At 46.2% G+C, this 17,185-nt stretch overlaps 1 protein-coding gene across 2 annotated transcripts in view; it reads left to right on the top strand.

Annotated features, from left to right (window-relative positions):
* RGS6 (regulator of G protein signaling 6) overlaps positions 1 to 17,185 on the top strand; it is a 472,365-nt gene that overhangs the window by 439,741 nt on the left and 15,439 nt on the right. The gene's annotated exons all lie outside the window — the stretch shown is intronic.

Genomic DNA, 17,185 nt, shown 5'->3' with positions numbered 1-17,185 from the left:
ATACCCATATCGCACCTTTTATTATATCAAGTGTAACAACTTCCTTGGTAGCTCAGATTTGTTGGAGGTGTTGTAAGAAGGTGATATATGGTGATGGAGATGATAGCCGAATGTTAGAAGCTACTGTGCAATACAAGATCTTGTGAAAAGAAGATGATCTTTATTACTTTTTCATAACTACTTTGTAAACAAGGAATTGTGCTGTGAATATATGGTACATATGCTTGTATTTGTGTGTACATATATGTGTATATATAATACATATGTGTACATCATATATAAAGAAATATTTGCATACACAGAGAAGGGGATACTACCCAGGTAAGTGTGAGCTATAACATAATATGAAGGCATCAAGGGGTTCTTTCTGATGCAAAACTCAATTGTGGCATCTGATACATTAGCAGACTCCAGAGATGTGTGCTATCTCTACTGGCAGGTTTCCTCTGTAGTGCTTTATACGGTTGATGTATATGATGGACATAAGGTGTTTATAGTAGAATCATATACAAAATATTACTCTGCTCATCTCTGTGTGTTTGTAGATATAGTCTTTAAAATGCCAGAAAGTGAGAGAAAAGAAAAGCAAAAGAAATATAGGATCAATATTTTTTCACTTGGGGACAGATTCTGCTGCAAGTTATGCTAATATATAGTGAGAGTAACTCAGGCTACGTTTACAGCTGGGTCAATGCATGGTGGGGGGGCGTTGATTTAGCAGGTCTATTGAAGACCCACCAAATCGACTACAGATCGTTCTCCAGTCAACCCTAGTATTCTACCCTGGTATTCTACCAGGGGCGGATGAGAGTGCTGCGGGGCCCTGGGCAGCACAATTTCGCAGCCCCTCCCCGCCTTTGACATGGCGCATGCGCAGGGCTTCTGCAAGCGCGGGGCCCGGGGCAGCCACCCCACTCACCCTGCCCCAAATCCGCCTCTGTATTCTACCCATGTCTCCACTTACCGGAGGAGCAACGCTTGAGCAATAGCTCTTCCTGGGTTTGATTTAGCAGATCTAGTAAAGCCCCGTAAATCAAATGCTGAAGGTGCCCCCATTTACCATGGTACCCCCCCCCCCTTGTTGTGAGGAGTAAGGTTAGTCAACAGGAGAATTTCTCCTGTCGACCTCCCACTATGGGGCCACCCCAGAAAATTGATGCAGGACATGTCGATTCCAGCTATGCAAATCACGTAAATAGAGTTGTGTATTTTGTAGGAATGTAAAAAAGTAGTCAATTAGTTGACTACCTGATAAGCTTAGGCTTATCGAGTACTTAAGTCAACTATTGGCGTTTCCCCCCCTTGCTGCCTCTTTATCAGAGGCAGCAAGGGAGGGAGGAAGCAGGAGTTGGTGTTGGGGGGTGCCGGCTTAAAAGCCAGTTCCCCCCAACACTGTCTCTGCAGTGCTGCTTTCCTGCCCCCTCACTGCAACCTCTCAGAGGCATCATTGTGGGAGGAGGGGGGAAGAGAGGCTGCACAAGCAGCAGCCCCAGTCTGCGGGGGGGCCCAACTCCCTGCTGGGACCCCCGCAAACAGGGGCTGCTTTGTCCCAGCTCCTGGACTGAGCAAACCCAGCTCAATCCTTGCTCATGCCAGGTCCAGGAGATACCCCTGCTTCATCTCTGTAGTTTAAATGTAGTAGGAGCCAGGCTACATTATTTCATTTAAGCTGTATAGCTACAGCGGGGGTAACACCTTCCCTTATCAACTCATTGTGTAGTCGATACAAATTGTGTCGACTACACAATTTCTCAGTTACCCACCTCTTTACACCCTTAGTATCGTTTATTGATTTTCTCCTCCAGTGTAAACCTGGCCTAAGGTAAATCAACAAGAGAGCATCCTCTGTTGAACCAACACAGTTTAGACACAGCAGCAGTAAGGTGACTAAGCTTTATCAGCTCCAGGTATGTTATTCACGTAGCTGGAGCTGAATAACTTAGGTTGACTTACTGCTGCAGTGTGACTTCATTGGAGTAATTGGTTTTATAGTAGCATAACACAGGGCAGAATATGGTACTTAGCATTTTGATTTCAAGACTAGTATAAAAATCTCATTTGGAGTGCTAGGAGTATGATGTAAAAGATAGCCAAGGCAAACATCATAGATTAGTCTATTGTTTAGATACTGCAATATTATTGGTTACAAGGGTGTAAATTATTTCTTTGCATTTAATAGCTGGTATAAATTGGTGTGACAGTACTTTGGTTTCTATGGATCAGTACCAATTTATGCTGCCTGAAATCTGACCCATATACTTTTTAACCTGTTAGTGTCACTTTAAACAAAAGAAATGTTCTTGTTTAAAATATTATGAGATCAGGAAAACGGATCGTATTATTAAATTTTCACCTTTATGCCTATCATCATGCAATCAATATTATTTTGGCCTGATTTGCAATTACACCATTTAGGCACTTAAGACAGAGATGGAGGGGTAGTTTTAGGTCACCTTTGTGCTCACTGTGTACAAGAACCATGCAAGAGGCCGGAGCAGGTATTAGAGTCAGAGAGTCATGCCAAGGGTCAGTCAGAGAACAAGGGCAAGAACCAGGAAAAAGGCCATGATGAATCCACAAACCAGGGACTAGGCTGGGAGTAGCAACAGCAAGCCAGGATCCACCTTGTTGTGCAGACCACTTCTTGGGTCCCTTTCTGGCTCATATAGGGGACTTGGTCCAATTAGAGCCTCCAGAGCTCCTCCAAACAGGCCTTTGTGGGTGGTACTTTCAGTGGAATGTACAGCTGTAGGGCTCCCAATTTGCCAGTCTCCGGCAGAGCTGACAGGTGGAATTGTGGATGTGGCAGCAGCCAATGGCCCTGGGTGCAGGACCTGTGGCTTCTCACACTTGTTTGATAAATATAAAGGAGTGAGAAGAGAGATTCACAGCACTGGAGAAAAAGGCCAAAGCTTATTTTGTTGTATGGGTTTGTCAAACCACAAAATATTTTGCAGTGTTTGTCTCACATTTAGCTGTAGTTGCTGCCAGATTGCCTTCTTAGTTGGGTGCAATGCTTTGCAAAGTCCAATCCTGGCTCTGTGAGCTCAGCCCCAAACCAATTAGAAATAATTTCAGGTCCGGGGGTTCTTGCTACCATCAAAGTCTTTCCTCGGGTGATGTAGTTTAACTCCACAGCAAGTAGACTACTACCAGAAAAGACACTGTGGCATCCCACTAGCCAGCCAGAAACTTGGAGATTTCAGGGAAGACAAATGAGGAGTAAGGAAGAGCAATACCTGATTAAGATGATTCTTTCCATCCTCAACCTTAGTTTCTACAACTCCACAAGGAGGTACCTCCAAGACCCCTCTGTAGGAAAGGATATATTCTGCAGTTGCTCCCCAGGTGGAGCTCTATGCTGCCACCAAAAGCAGCTCCACTTGCAGAATCAGGGCATTGCATTTCACTTTACCTGACAACACACAACCTGACAGATATCTTCAGATAATGCCTCAACTTATGAAATATTTGCAGCTCATATTTTTATTTGTATTTTCCTTTCTGCCCTCTGAGCCTCAGGCCTCCTCCACGCAGCCAGGAATTAACACAAGGGCAACCAACATATCACTGTACATTGTGGCTGCCTCTGCATCATCAGCACTGCTGTCTAGTTAGCCCCACGCACTCTCCCTTCAAACCCTGGCCCCCCATCCCACCTCCCGATGGCACCACAGCCCAGGGTAACAGCTATGTTGTCACTGCCAACAGCACAACATTGGTGTTCCATGTATATATTGTGGGGGCAGATCTCACAGCTTTCTCTACACAGAATTGTCACTGACTTCACATGAAAGCTCTGTGTGTGGAGCAATGCAAAGTTCTTTTCTAATAGGGTTAGTCTTGAAAATATGTATGGACAGATATACACTTTGGATGTAAACATATGTAACCCTTCTACTAGGTGGAGTCAGCGGCAACAAGGGCCAGGTTCAACATCTAGAGATTTCTCTTAGCAATACAAAGCAGAAGTGACTTAAGCCCCCACTTAGTAATCTGGGAAAATTAAAACCCACCTTTGGGTGTCTCTGAGAGGCAATACTTCCACTCTCACAAGAAGCGAGTTCAGAAAAGTTGTAATAAATGGGGGAAAGGAACTCAGCGTTAGTTTGGGGGGGAAGGGACCACAATCACACTTTTGAAGCAAATTACCATGAGCAAACACCAACCCCAGAGCATATTGGGTGGTAACCTTTGCCTCAGTTTAACACATTACTCCCTCTCCCTTCACTGCACCACGCCCACAGTTCCTGTCGTTGATCAGTGAAGACCTGCTGTTCAGAACTACATTCATCTGAGTTCATCACCCATAGATAGTGAGTTGGGGGGGGGGGGGTGGTATCGTTAAGCATTACCTCAGCTGTTGTGCTGCTGCGGCAGCTGGCTCACTGTCATTGCCATTCACTCTGCTGTTGCAGTCATTCACTCTGCCGCCAATATCCTATTGCCACCTCTGTCTCTCTGCCACAACATCATGGTCTAGTTTCCATCGCTGAGTCCAGCTCTCAGTGATTTCAGAGGGTAATGGGGACCCTCACTGCTAGTGAAGAAAGTGCGGTGTCTTTCAGTGCTACAGTGCATCACACCAGGTGTAAGACTCAGCAGCTTTTTATTAGTGACTTCAGCTTTAGTGATCCCTGAACAAAACAAGGACTCTCAGTGGAGTCTAATTAGCTCTGTCTTTGAACAGTTCAAAGGAGAGTCAAATGTTGTCCCAAGCTCCTTAGGAGAGCCCACACCCTTTGGCAGCAAACCTGCACCCATCCTCTCTCTTCTTCACTGGGTCCAAGTCTACACTAGACCCAGCAGCTTGGCTTAGGGTACACAACTTCAGCTATGTAGAATAGGCAGCTGGAGTCAGCTTACCTTAACTGAGCTTGGTGCGGCTCCCTACAGTGGGAGGCGAATGGGAGCAAACTCTTCTGTCAACTTTCCTTACTCCTCACAAAAGCAGAAGTACCGGACACCAGTGTGGACATCCTCTAAGTTCAATTTAGCAAGTCTTAACTAGACTCACTAAATTAAACTCCAGAACATCTATCACAGCAGCAGCAGTCTTCCAGTTAATGTAGACATGGCCTGAGATTTGGCATCCTTAACCCCTACTGAGTGAATGAGGTTCAGTTTAGAGAGAACTCCTCATTCAGAGCAGGCTAAGTACAGTTCTGCTGACCTTTCCTCATACAATAAGGATAGCATTTCATTATGCTGCACTTAATACAAAGTGATATGTAATCCAGCACCACCCAAAAGTGTTCATGTTAGCAAAGCAGTTCCATCTTGCTCAAAACTAGGGGTACGTCTAGACTACATGCCTCTGTTGCCAGAGGCATGTAGATTAGGCTACCGGACATAGTAAAATGAAGTGGCAATTTAAATAATCGCCGCATCATTTAAATTTACATGGCTGCCGCACTGAGCCGACAAACAGCTGATCAGCTGTTTGTCGGCTCAGCGCGGCAGCCATGTAAATTTAAATGAAGCGCCGATTATTTAAATCGCCGCTTCATTTTACTATGTCCAGTAGCCTAATCTACATGCCTCTGTCGACAGAGGCATGTAGTCTAGATGTACCCTATGTATCATTGTTAGCTCATTCAGAACATCTGACAAAGTGGGTCTTTGCAAACAAAAACATATGCCCAAATAAATCTGCTAGTCTTTAAGGTGCCACAGGAATCCTCCTTGTTTTTGCAGATAGAGACTAACATGGTTACCCCTCTTCTCCTTGCTTCAATGTCTCTTCTAATCTACCTCATTTTAGCAGATGGCACCCGGCAAGTGGCAAGTTTAACTTACTACGATTTTCTGGAGTAACATGACCAAAACTGAATTAACCTATCTCTCCTTAGAAGTATAGATCCGTGGTCACCAACCGGTCAATTGCATCGACTGGTCAATTGCAAGGCCTTGATGAGTCGATCGTGAGGCGTTCGGGTACCCCCACCCCCGAGAAGCCCCACTACCTACCTCCAGTGTAGTGCCAGCTTCCTGGGGGGTGGATGGGAGTCCTGCCTGCAGCTTCGCGCCACTTCTGGGGGTTCCAGAAGTGTGCTGGCTGCTCCCCTCCCACAGCCCTGTGGCATGCTGGGTGCGCTGTGGGAGGGGGTATCGGCCTCGGAGGAGGAGTGTGGCGGCTTCCCTGAGCCGCAGGAGGGGTGAGTCGAGCGCAAGGGTTTGGCTGCACCGCAGGAGGGGGGTTTGGCCCTGGGGCAGGTGCATGTGGGGGTTTGGCTTTGTCACGGGAGGCATGCACCGGCCCCAGAGGAGGCACGTGCCAGCTTTCCTCTGGGGGGGGGGGGCGGGTGCAAGGGACTCTCTGCCCCCAGTGCCCTGCATTCCCCACTCCCCTGTTCCCTCTCCCCACTCCCCAGCCTCAGAAACCTGTCCCCACTGGCACCCTGTCCCTTGCCTTCCAGGCACCCTGTTCCCTCTCCCCTGTCCACAGCCGCAGAAACCTGTCCTCACTGGCACCCTGTCCCCTCTTCCCATCCCCAGCCACAGAACTCTGTCCCCACTAGCACCCTTCCCCAGTACTATGTCCCCTGCTCCCACCAACACAATTGGGGCCACATTAGTGAAGCTCGGGGCGGGGGGGAGTTGGAGGAGGGTTTTTTTGCATCTCACTTGTGTGGCCCCAACTCTCTTTTCTGTGGGTCAGTGACCCCTGACTCAAAACAGGTTCCCCGCCCTTCTCAGAAATAAAGACAATGCAGAAACTTTTTGTGTTTGACATAGTATTTTATTTGAAAATGAAGCCTGGCCAACAAACCCCCAATTGGGGCCAAGCCCCCATCTGGCAACAGCATCATGACACTCCTGCATTCCCCCTTCCCCAGACCCTACATCTGAGCCTATCATACACTGGAACCCTCTGCCCTGAGTCCCTCACATACCCTAACCCAAATTCCTGAACCCTCACATCCAGAATTCTGTGGCTTACTTAGTACCCTAACCCTACATCTGACCCCAACACTGCCCGGCCTGGAGCCCCCTCCCCGAGCCAGCGTTCCCTCATCCACCTCCTCCTGCATCCAGATTTCCTCCCAGAGCTTGCACCTCTCACCCCTTCCCACACCCAAATCCCTCATTCCCACCCCAGAGCCTACACATCCTGTCTCAACCCAGCGAGGGTACGGCTAGACTGCAGGAGTCTTTCAGGATTCTGGAGATATCCCAGAAAAACTCTTCTGCATCCAGGGATGCATTTTTTCTTCCACTTCTTTTAGTGGAAGAGCAAACATGATCTTTTGGTCACCCCTATATTCCTCTTTCCACGAGGAATAAGGGGGCTTCCAAAAGAAGGGGTTTTTCTGATATTTGGTCAAGTCTAGACAGGCCAAATGTTGGAAAAACTTCTTCCTACAGAAGAATTGCGAAAAAAGCAGCAGCAGTATAAGGCTTGGGGATAGCAAGTGATGGAGAGGAGGAGAATAGAGAGGGCGGGGCTTCAAGGAAGGGGCAGGGCTTCAAGGAAGGGGCGGGGCGGTAGATCTTGTCTTGTTCTGTCATTTAAAAAGTGATCTTTGGTGTAAACAGGTTGGAGACCACTGGTATAGATAAATGATATCCTAAAAATCAAACGTCATGTATCATAAGTAGCACCTGGTATTGAGAGGTTATAACAAGCTTAAAGACACACACACATACACAAATAAATCCATAGCTACATTTTTCTCCTCTGTCATGTGTGATCATCTTATTAATTAAAAGTAGTTTATCAATATTATTTTTAGCCATGCAGTCTCAGCCTAGATGTTTAAACTGCTTTGGAAGTGATTTCATTATCAGATAAGCAGAAGCTTAGTTGTCATAAGATGGGCTGATCCATCAGGGCCAGGAGTGGAAGGAAAATATATTTTAATGAATAAATGGAGAGGAAATGTTGATAGTTTTGTATTACAGTGAAAGCCACTGAGTTTATGCCTATCTTGCTGCTGGGAGCACATAATATTTCCCACATTTAATAAAAGAAGAAATAGCTGATGGTTCCCTTATTGGATGCTTGTAGCATCTTTAATATTTCCATTGTCTGAAGTCCAACTGGTAGTTAGTCCAGTGACAATGCTGAGATTAAAACTATGATTTCCATCCATCTGGCAACCTAATGATGGCTTCTTACTCCTATGTGTTGACTTTTGAGCTCTGAACAAACTGACAGTCCAAAACCATTACCCTGTGCCACTTAATAAGGAATTTTTTGAGAAGCTCCAGTTGGCCAAAACATTTGCCAAGTTGGATTTTGGTAGGGCCTACAACCTTGTCCAAATCAGGACAGACAATGAATTAAAGACTGCATTCTTCACCGATGCCTGCATTTTGAATATTTTTCTTTGCCTTCTGCGCTATGTAATGCTATGGCAATGTTCCAGTATTTTACCAGTTATCTCTTCTGGGACATACTGAATTGATTCATGGCTATTTATTTGGATAATACTGAATGATATTCTTGTTGTTTCCCCCCCCCCCCCCACCACCACCACCACTACAAAACCCGCAAGTAGCATGTACACCACAGTCTGAACAGATTGTGCCCAAACCAGATAAGCTCGGAGAAGCTCCCTTGCCTATTTTATGTCCATCACATCTTATTCAAGCAACAACAAACAGGGACCTGCTTCCCCAAGACCACCAAACTACTAACATTTGTCAAACCCTAAATTATCCACTAATCTGCCAAGCTCAATATTTCATTTGAAGGATTGGTCTGCTTAATTGTAGAAGGCATCTTTACATCCCAGAGGGCCAGCTCAATCTCAGGATGTTAAAGAAGTGACATGATGCACTGGCTGCTGGTCACTTCAAGCCACTTCAAAACTCAAGACCTAGTGTTAGATAATTTATATTAGCTAAGGCTGATTACTGACATTAAGAGATACGTTAGTTCACATCATCTCTCCTATTGAAGACAATGCCTACATGCCAAACCACACATCAATAGTCTTTGCCTATCATTTTTTGACCCTGGTCACTGGTATCCTTAGATTTCATTGTAAAACTACCTTATTCCCAAAGTTGCATGGGTATCCTCATTACTGTTGATTTCCTTATTGAGATGGCATATTTTATTTCCACTTGCTCCCTGTCGAGGGGTGTGTTCTCCCTCGGCATTGGGGCTGCCTTGCCAGATAATGTCCCCACGCGTCAGCCCCTCTGTCCGTTCTCTATGACCTTCTATCAGGGTATATACCACCCTTGCTGTGCAACCCCAAATTATATGTCCCTCTATCAAGATATATATGGCCCTTGAGGCCTAGTCACAAAAAAGCCTCTCCTGGCCAGGGAGTCGTTTGTCCAGGGTAGGGGAAAGGGGCGGTGGGAGGGACCTGGACCCTCCCTCTCCACCGGGTCCCAGCCCAGGGCCCTTTAGGCAGGGCCTATGGCTCCTGCCCGCTCGGCCGGGAATCCAGCCGCTACACACCGAGCCGCTCTGTCAGTCCTTTGCCCTGGGCTGCTTCCTACCACGCCCTGGTCCCCATGTAGTCTGCTGGCCTCCAGGACCAGTCCTTACCAGGGGCTTGCTTTGTGGATGCTCCTCCCTCCCAGGTGGTGATGGCTGCTGGCATTGCTCCGGGGTCAGCTGCGGGCTGTGGCTGTGGCTGTGACTGCTGGGCCGGTGGCTGCTGCTGCGGTTGCGGCATCAGCTGCTGCAGAAACACGTGTCAGGTATGTGGCCTGACCTACTTCCCCCAGCTCCCTTCTTAACTGCAGGGCTCTCTCCGCTTTTATACTATGGCTCTGCTGGGAGCATGCCCAGCACAGGTGGATAGGCGGGGCTTTCTCAGCCAGCTGGGCCAGGGCTACTCTCTGCCCTTCAGTGCAGGGCTTGTCTGCCCCGTCACACTCCCTCCTCACCTTCCAGGAAAAGACCTGTATTTTCCTAGATCACGTTCCAGCTTCATGGGTTCACATCCTGATTTTGGCACAAACTCTGCAAACTTTTAAGATTGAAACAACAAATGGTCTGGTAACACTTTATAGACTAATAAAACATGTGGATGATATCATGAGCTTTCATGGGCACAGCCCACTTCTTCAGATGACCAGCTGTGCCCACGAAAGCTCATGATTCCATCTACATATTTTGTTAGTCTATAAAGTGCTACCAGACCACTTGTTGTTGTTTTTTCTAGACTAACTCGGCTACCCCCTGAAGCTATTAAGAATGGAACTGCTTACTTCCTCATTCTACCGCCCATGGACCAGTGGGCAGACAGAACAAATGAACCAAGATCTTGAACACTTTCTCAATTGTCATCAACATTACTGGGTTGTCTTTCTTCCATATGCATAGTTTGTGTACAGCTCCACCCATGCATCTACCCAACTTAAAAAATACTGTACAAACTATGATTTCTATCCTTGCCTCCAGTCAGTTGCACTTACAGATGTCAAAGTTCCTGCTGCAGCAGATCTAGTTGCCCATCTTCTAGAACTTATCAAACATTTGGAAGCTGCCAAGGATGCTTACGAATATGATGCCAGCCAACAAATGCCAAGCCCCACCAACCTTGTTGGTAGGATATCCACATCTTCCTCAGCCAAACTGGGCCATCAGTGCCTAGGCGCATTTAAGATCACAGTGTAAATTAACCCACTAGCATTTAGTCTCCAGTTTGCAGAATTCTTGAAGGTCCACTCAGTTTTCTGTGTGTCATGTCTGAAACATTATGTGGAGAATCCCTTCCCTGACCACTGTGATTCATCACCATCTCTTGTAGATATCCAAGGCCAAGAGAAGTACCAAATTTGGGAAATACTGGCCTTTAAGTAAATTCAGGCTAAAAGCTATTATCAAGTGGACTGGGAAGTTTATGGACCAGAAGAGCAATCATGGGAGCTGATAGAAGATCATGGGAGCTGCCTTCCATCAGAAATACACTCTAAAACCTGATCCTGTTGCTCCTATGAAGGTGGGGATAATGTCAGAGGCCTAGCCTGTGCAGAACCAATCTCCTGGCAATCTAGAGAGCACAGATGGCCCTGTCAGAAGCTGTCTGAGAGTGCCACATGGTTGACTGAAGTTGATCTTAGGTTCAGTAGTAGCAGCAGTTCAGCGGCTGCTCAACATATACAGTAAAACTCCATTGGTCCGGCATCTGACGGTCCAGCACTCCTGATGGTCCGGCACCATCAGGAACCCGGAAGTGCTCCGCAGCTGGACCATTGGAGCTGCTCTGCCCCCAGCTTCCCCGATTCAGCCGTTGCTAAAACTGACCAGCGGCTGAATCGGGGAAGCCGGAGGCAGAGCAGCTGGGGCGCTGCCAGGTAGGTCCCCTAGCGCTGCCCCTGGGGGCTGCGGGACCAATCCGGCAGCACCCCAGGCGTCCTGATTCAGTCGCTGCTGAAATTGACCAGCGGCTGATTCCAGGAAGCTCGAGGCATAGCTGCTCTGCCTCAGGCTTCCTGGAGTCAGCTCTTGGTCAATTTCAGTAGCGGCTGACTTGGGGACGCCTGGGGCAGAGCAGCTGGGTTGCTGCTGGGTTGGTCCCGCACCGCCACTCCTCGGCGCTACTGGATCAACTCGGCAGCACCCCAGCTGCTCTGCCCCAGGCGTCCCCAAGTCAGCCGCTGCTGAAATTGACCAGCGGCTGACTCAGGGAAGCCCGGGACAGAGCAGCTCTGCTTCGGGCTTCCTGGAGTCAGCTGCTGATCAGTATCAGCAACATCTGACTTGGGGACGCATGAGGCAGAGCAGCTTGGGTGCTGCCGGGTTGATCCAGTAGCGCCAAGGAGCGGCGCTGCGGGACCAACCCAGCAGCACCCCAGCTGCTCTGCCCCAGGCGTCCCCAAGAGCAGCTGGGGTGCTGCCTGGTTGGTCTCGCCACGCCAAGGGTCGGCGTTACCCCGACCAACCCGGCAGCACTCCAGCTGCTCTGCCCCAGGCGTCTCCGATTCAGCCGCTGCTGGTCAGTTTCAGCAGCGGCTGAATCAGGGACGCCTCGGGCAGAGCCGGACTATCAGAAGGGGGGGGCTATGAGGGGTCTGGGGTGGCACCCCCCCACCCCAGCAACCTCATAGCCCCCCCTTCCGGTAGTCCGTCATATCTGATAATCCGGCACCCCCTGGGTCCCAAAGGTGCCAGATTATCGGAAGTTTACTGTACCTTATCAGTCAGCTGCATTTGGACTGTCCCTACATCTGTGCTCTCTAGCCTTGCTCCAGCCCCAACCTTTACCTGCTCTTGGTTTCACTTTTGGACACCCCTGTTTGTATTCAACACTACTTGGTAGGCGGGACTCTTGCTCCAGCCACTAGGCAATACTGCCCATGACTTGGACAGCATCAGGTGGTTACTATTTGTTGTTCTTGTGATAGTAATTCTCTCAGTCTAGTATCCTAGCATTTAGTTATTTTGTTTCTACTTTCGGTTTTAATTGACTTTGGTTCAAGAAGCTTATAAGAAGTTGGCATTAAATAAGGGGGAGAGGCATTTTTTTGTTTTTCTCCTTCAGCCATAAGCCCCTGAACTGTGATCCCAATAAAGCATTGTGTGGTGATATTCCAGCAGTGCTACATAGGGCATTCTTGAATCCTCTAGGATTTTTATTTTTAAAATCAATTCTCTGTTGTTTGTACTGAGTTGTCTACTAATTGATTTAACTGCATTTTAAGGGGTACATGTGATGTTTGTGAACCGAGACGTCAAAGAGACTTCCCAGCATAACACACTCATGAGTTGCAGACTCCTATGGAATTCTGTCATGAGCGAGCTGCAATGAATGGTGTGTTCTTACTGTGTTGTGCAACAGCTCTGGGTTTTTTTAAGAGTAAATACTTCACTAATAAGAGGAAATCCAATCTTTCTCATTTAATCCAAATAGGCCTTTGCCAGACTTTGGACTGAGATTGAGGAGGAATTCAGGGTAGTTTCAGTGGCTCTCTTCTATTGTGTTTCCTGTATTAACTGCAGATTTCTTGATAATTTGTCAGTGGGATCATTCATGTCTTACCAGAATAACCTCTGTTCTTACGTTATCCAGTATCCAGATGGATATCATGGCTTGCTCTTAGCATTTCTGACCTCTTGTTGTGAGGTGTTACAACGTGGATGGACCATGCCTAGCAGTGAGAGGATATTTCTGATTACCTGTCCATGTGTGACAAGGCTTGTTAATTAGTGCTCATGGTGATGGCAGTTTTTGTGATTTAGGCACTGGGCCATCTGGAGTTGGGTTCAGACCCTTTCACACAGGCCACCAAGCAAAAGTAAGATTATTAGAGCTTTAATTTACCACCGACCCAGACAAGATTTGAACTGTGAGCCTAGAGATTCCAACCAGGCTCTAGCCTATTAGCATCTCATTGATTTGTCTAGGTTACCTAGGGAATTTTTAAACATGAAAATTGAGATTTTGGTATCACTAATGTTGACTGGACGTGGATACATCTTCCTGAGGATTCTCCCCACAGCAGGGGTACAGAGACATCATACTTGCTTCTACACCACCCTTCATCCTGGTGTTACGGACATGAGCAGGGAAAAGGAGCATGGCTGCAGCATTCCTATATCCTGCCTATACTTAGTTGCTGGGATTGTTGGCAACCATGGGAAGCTTTGATGCTACTTTAATGTATTCCAAGAGCCAGGCTGGTCCCAGAATTGGAGGAGTCTAATAGTTCATCTTTGTTTTGTGACACCCTCTTTTTAGGTATAGAGAAGTAGGAAACCATTTTAGGAGCTTTGTTCATGTTCAAATGTTATTTCAAAATAGGCTCAGATTGATCACTGTTTGATGGGTGACTGGGAAATGCAACAGTGGGCCCCACTGAGGCAATGGACCTGCAGTGGATGTAAGATCATTTGCATACTAAAAATCTAGGGACTAGAATGCTGTGAAAGCTGATATGTATTAATGAAGTCTGTTTAGATAATTATATAGGTCTTTATATGGTAGCTGGTGGCAGTATTTTTGCCATATTTGTTAAATATTAACTAGGCTAGAATCATCAACTGACAATAGAGGCTAGTGACCTGTGAAAACAAGTAGGCAAAAGTGATGTGTAAAAGTGAATTTAAGGGCCAGTTTTCAGCCATAGCTTGAGATTAGAGTGTATAGTGTCTGAGTCAAATAGGAGAGATCCTGCATGCCCAGAGGGTTTGTCCACTGCATTATATGATTATAACTGAATCAAAATATTCTAGTGACATTGTGAGCCACATGTATCAAGGAAGCCCAAAGAACCTTAAAGTCACCATTCTTCTATTTTCATGTATATTATACATAAATCTGACTCCTGAGTCTAAGCCCCACGTGGGATGCCATTCCATCCTCACTGAACTGTATCCTCTCCTACGTTCTCTTTCCTCTCCCTACTGGCCCCACCCTGCCTATTATGTAATCCTTTCCCTGCTGCCTCCCTCTTTACCACTTTCATACTACCATCTCCTTTTCTTGACCCCAGATCCTTGGACATGGCTGCTGCCTTATGCTATTCTGCTTATTATGTGCACTCATTTTGGCTGCCATTGGAGTAATTCTCACATCACATTCCGAGAGCCCAGTCCCTATTGGCTTAATGTTGAAAAAACAACAAATAGTCTGGTAGCACTTCATAGACTAACAAAACATGTAGATGGCATCACAAGCTTTCATGGGCACAGCCCACTTCTTCAGAAGACCAGAGTGTTGGCTGTCTAGGACCAAAATAAATAGGGGAGACAAAAAGAGGGGTGGCCCGTCTCACCTCTTTATTTTGGTCCTAGACAGCCAACACTGGTCATCTGAAGAAGTGGGCTGTGCCCATGAAAGCTCGTGATGCCATCTATACGTTTTGTTAGACTATAAAGTGCTACCAGACTATTTGTTGTTTTTTCAGTTTACCTGTACAGACTAACTCAGCTACCCCCTGAAGCTGGTTTAATGTTATAATTAATGCGCATTATGTCATAGGTTGAAAGGTATGGACAAGATCTAATCCTTCACAGCTGAATGAATTCTATTTTACATCGATTTTAATGTGACACAATATAAATGTGTATGATGAGAACATTGTGAAAGGAGGCTTCTGGTTGGCTGATGGGTAAATACCTGGCAATCGGTCAGGACTTTAAATTAAAAAAAAAAAAAAAAAAAAAAAAAAACCTTGTTCCCTAAAAATCATGTAGATCTTTCAGTTCACTGTTATTTACCTGTGGCTTTCCAAACACTGCACAAATGCAAAATGTGATAAAACATAGACTGCTACAATTGGAGTGGATCTTGAGAGATCATCAAGTCCAGTCCTCTGCACTCACAGCAGGACTAAGCACTGTCTAGATCAGGGGTGGGCAATAATTTTTTAGAAATTTTTGAAGTGGCCCCAGGCAACACGAGAAGGGGCGGGGCCTCAAGTGGAAGGGGCAGTGCCAGGATACTTCCCTGCTTCCCCACTCACAGACAATAATTGGTCTGGGGGTGGAGGAGCATGTGAAGTCTTTCCCCCCCCCCCCCCCAGAGGTTCCCCTTAGGTGCCAATGTTCCTGGCGGTGGGAGGAGACTTTGCGTGCTCCCCTTTCTGCACCCAGGCCAATCAGGGCTTGGGGGCGGAGGAGCACGAGAAGTCTTCTCCCGCCCTGCCAGGAGCAGTTGGTGCTTAGATGCGATGTGCACTCCTTGCAGGCCAGAGGAAACTGTGTGCACTTCCCTCCCGCTTTCAGGCCCTAATTGACCTGGGGGCAGGAAAGCAGCAACGCCTCCACGGGCCAGATCAACCCCCTTGGTGGGCCAGATTCAGCCCACGGAGGCCCTTTTGCGCACCCCTAATCTAGATCATCCCTGATAGATGGTTACCTAACCTGCTCTTAAATATCTCCAATGGTGGAGATAATAAAAAAGTGACAGCATGACAGGACATGGAAAGTATGCACCATTTGCATTATATGAAAACAAATATGCTATCTAGCCTAAAATTAAAAATCAAAGACACCAGTGAACAGAGAATACATACACCCAAATTGCAGCAATCATGATGGGCCAGTATTGGGTACCAGTTAGCTCAGAGAAACACATTGAAATAAATTTCAAAGATTCACAAATGTTGCAGTAAGGGAGCTACCTGGAAAAGGGGCTGTTTTAACTTGAGCAAGGATATTTTATTAAAATAAAAATAATAATTTGTACACCCAGCATTTTAATTGTTTTACAATCACTCTAAGAGGTGTAACTATACTAGAAAAAGGTACCTGCACTACATAGGTGGTAGAAAACAACAGAATGCACCAATTGTGTGAGAGTAGCCAATATACGTTCACAACATGTCCTCTGCTCATTGTAACATTTATTGTGATTGGTTAATACCTATAATTGTAGAGGAGTATACAGTTCATGTATTGAAAATATACTGCATTCTTTAGTATACTGCATCTGTTCCCTGAATCTATATAGTGCTGTATCTGTATTATGTATCTGCTACATGAGCTCACACAACATGTTTTATCTACTGTAAAAATAGGCTGCATATATTGCATGTATGCTGCTATTCTCTTCTATACAAGGGCACCTTTAAAGAAAAGTATTCATAGATTTTACTGCATAACTTATTCTCCCCTTCCCTTCCCTTCCTTTCCCTTCCCTTCCCTTCCCTTCCTGAAAACCCTGTTGTGTAGTCTAGCTGGCACAGAATGGCTGCGTGTTACACTCCAGACATCGCTACATTCCAGCAATGGGAGAGTGATCCTTATATATGCAGTTTATAAAGTGCTTTCAGATCCTACTGGATGAAAGGTGCTCTATGAACTGTAAAACAAACTACTATTCCTTCAATGTCTTTTATTCTGTACACATTCAAGCTCTGAACGATTAAACCTCAATGCATTTCTGCTGTACACTGAGCTCTGGCTGCCAACTTCAAATCCAGATTTAGAATACCCATAAATTGACAGGTTCACTTTCGGGCTTGGATCCAGCTCTGATTTCAACCTAGTGTAGTCTAAATTTCCTTCTCAAAATAAGTGCAATATCTCAATGGCGCAAGTGAGTGAACTTTGACATCATGAGTTTCTATTTCTATTATACAAGATAGGTACATGAATAACTCTTATTTCTTCTAAAGGGAGTTAAGCAAATGAAACTTCCTGTTGATGAAGAGAAAACTAGAACTCAATGTTGTATTTGCATTCAAAAACTAATACACAATGTTGGCTTCTCCAGCAGCATTAATAGGCCACATTCTGCCATAGAATAATTGGCGGTAATAATTTAGG

This window comes from Pelodiscus sinensis, chromosome 5, assembly GCF_052426305.1.
Source record: "Pelodiscus sinensis isolate ZL-2025 chromosome 5, ASM5242630v1, whole genome shotgun sequence".
Lineage (NCBI taxonomy): Eukaryota > Metazoa > Chordata > Testudines > Trionychidae > Pelodiscus > Pelodiscus sinensis.
This window is presented reverse-complemented; position numbering and strand designations above follow the sequence as displayed.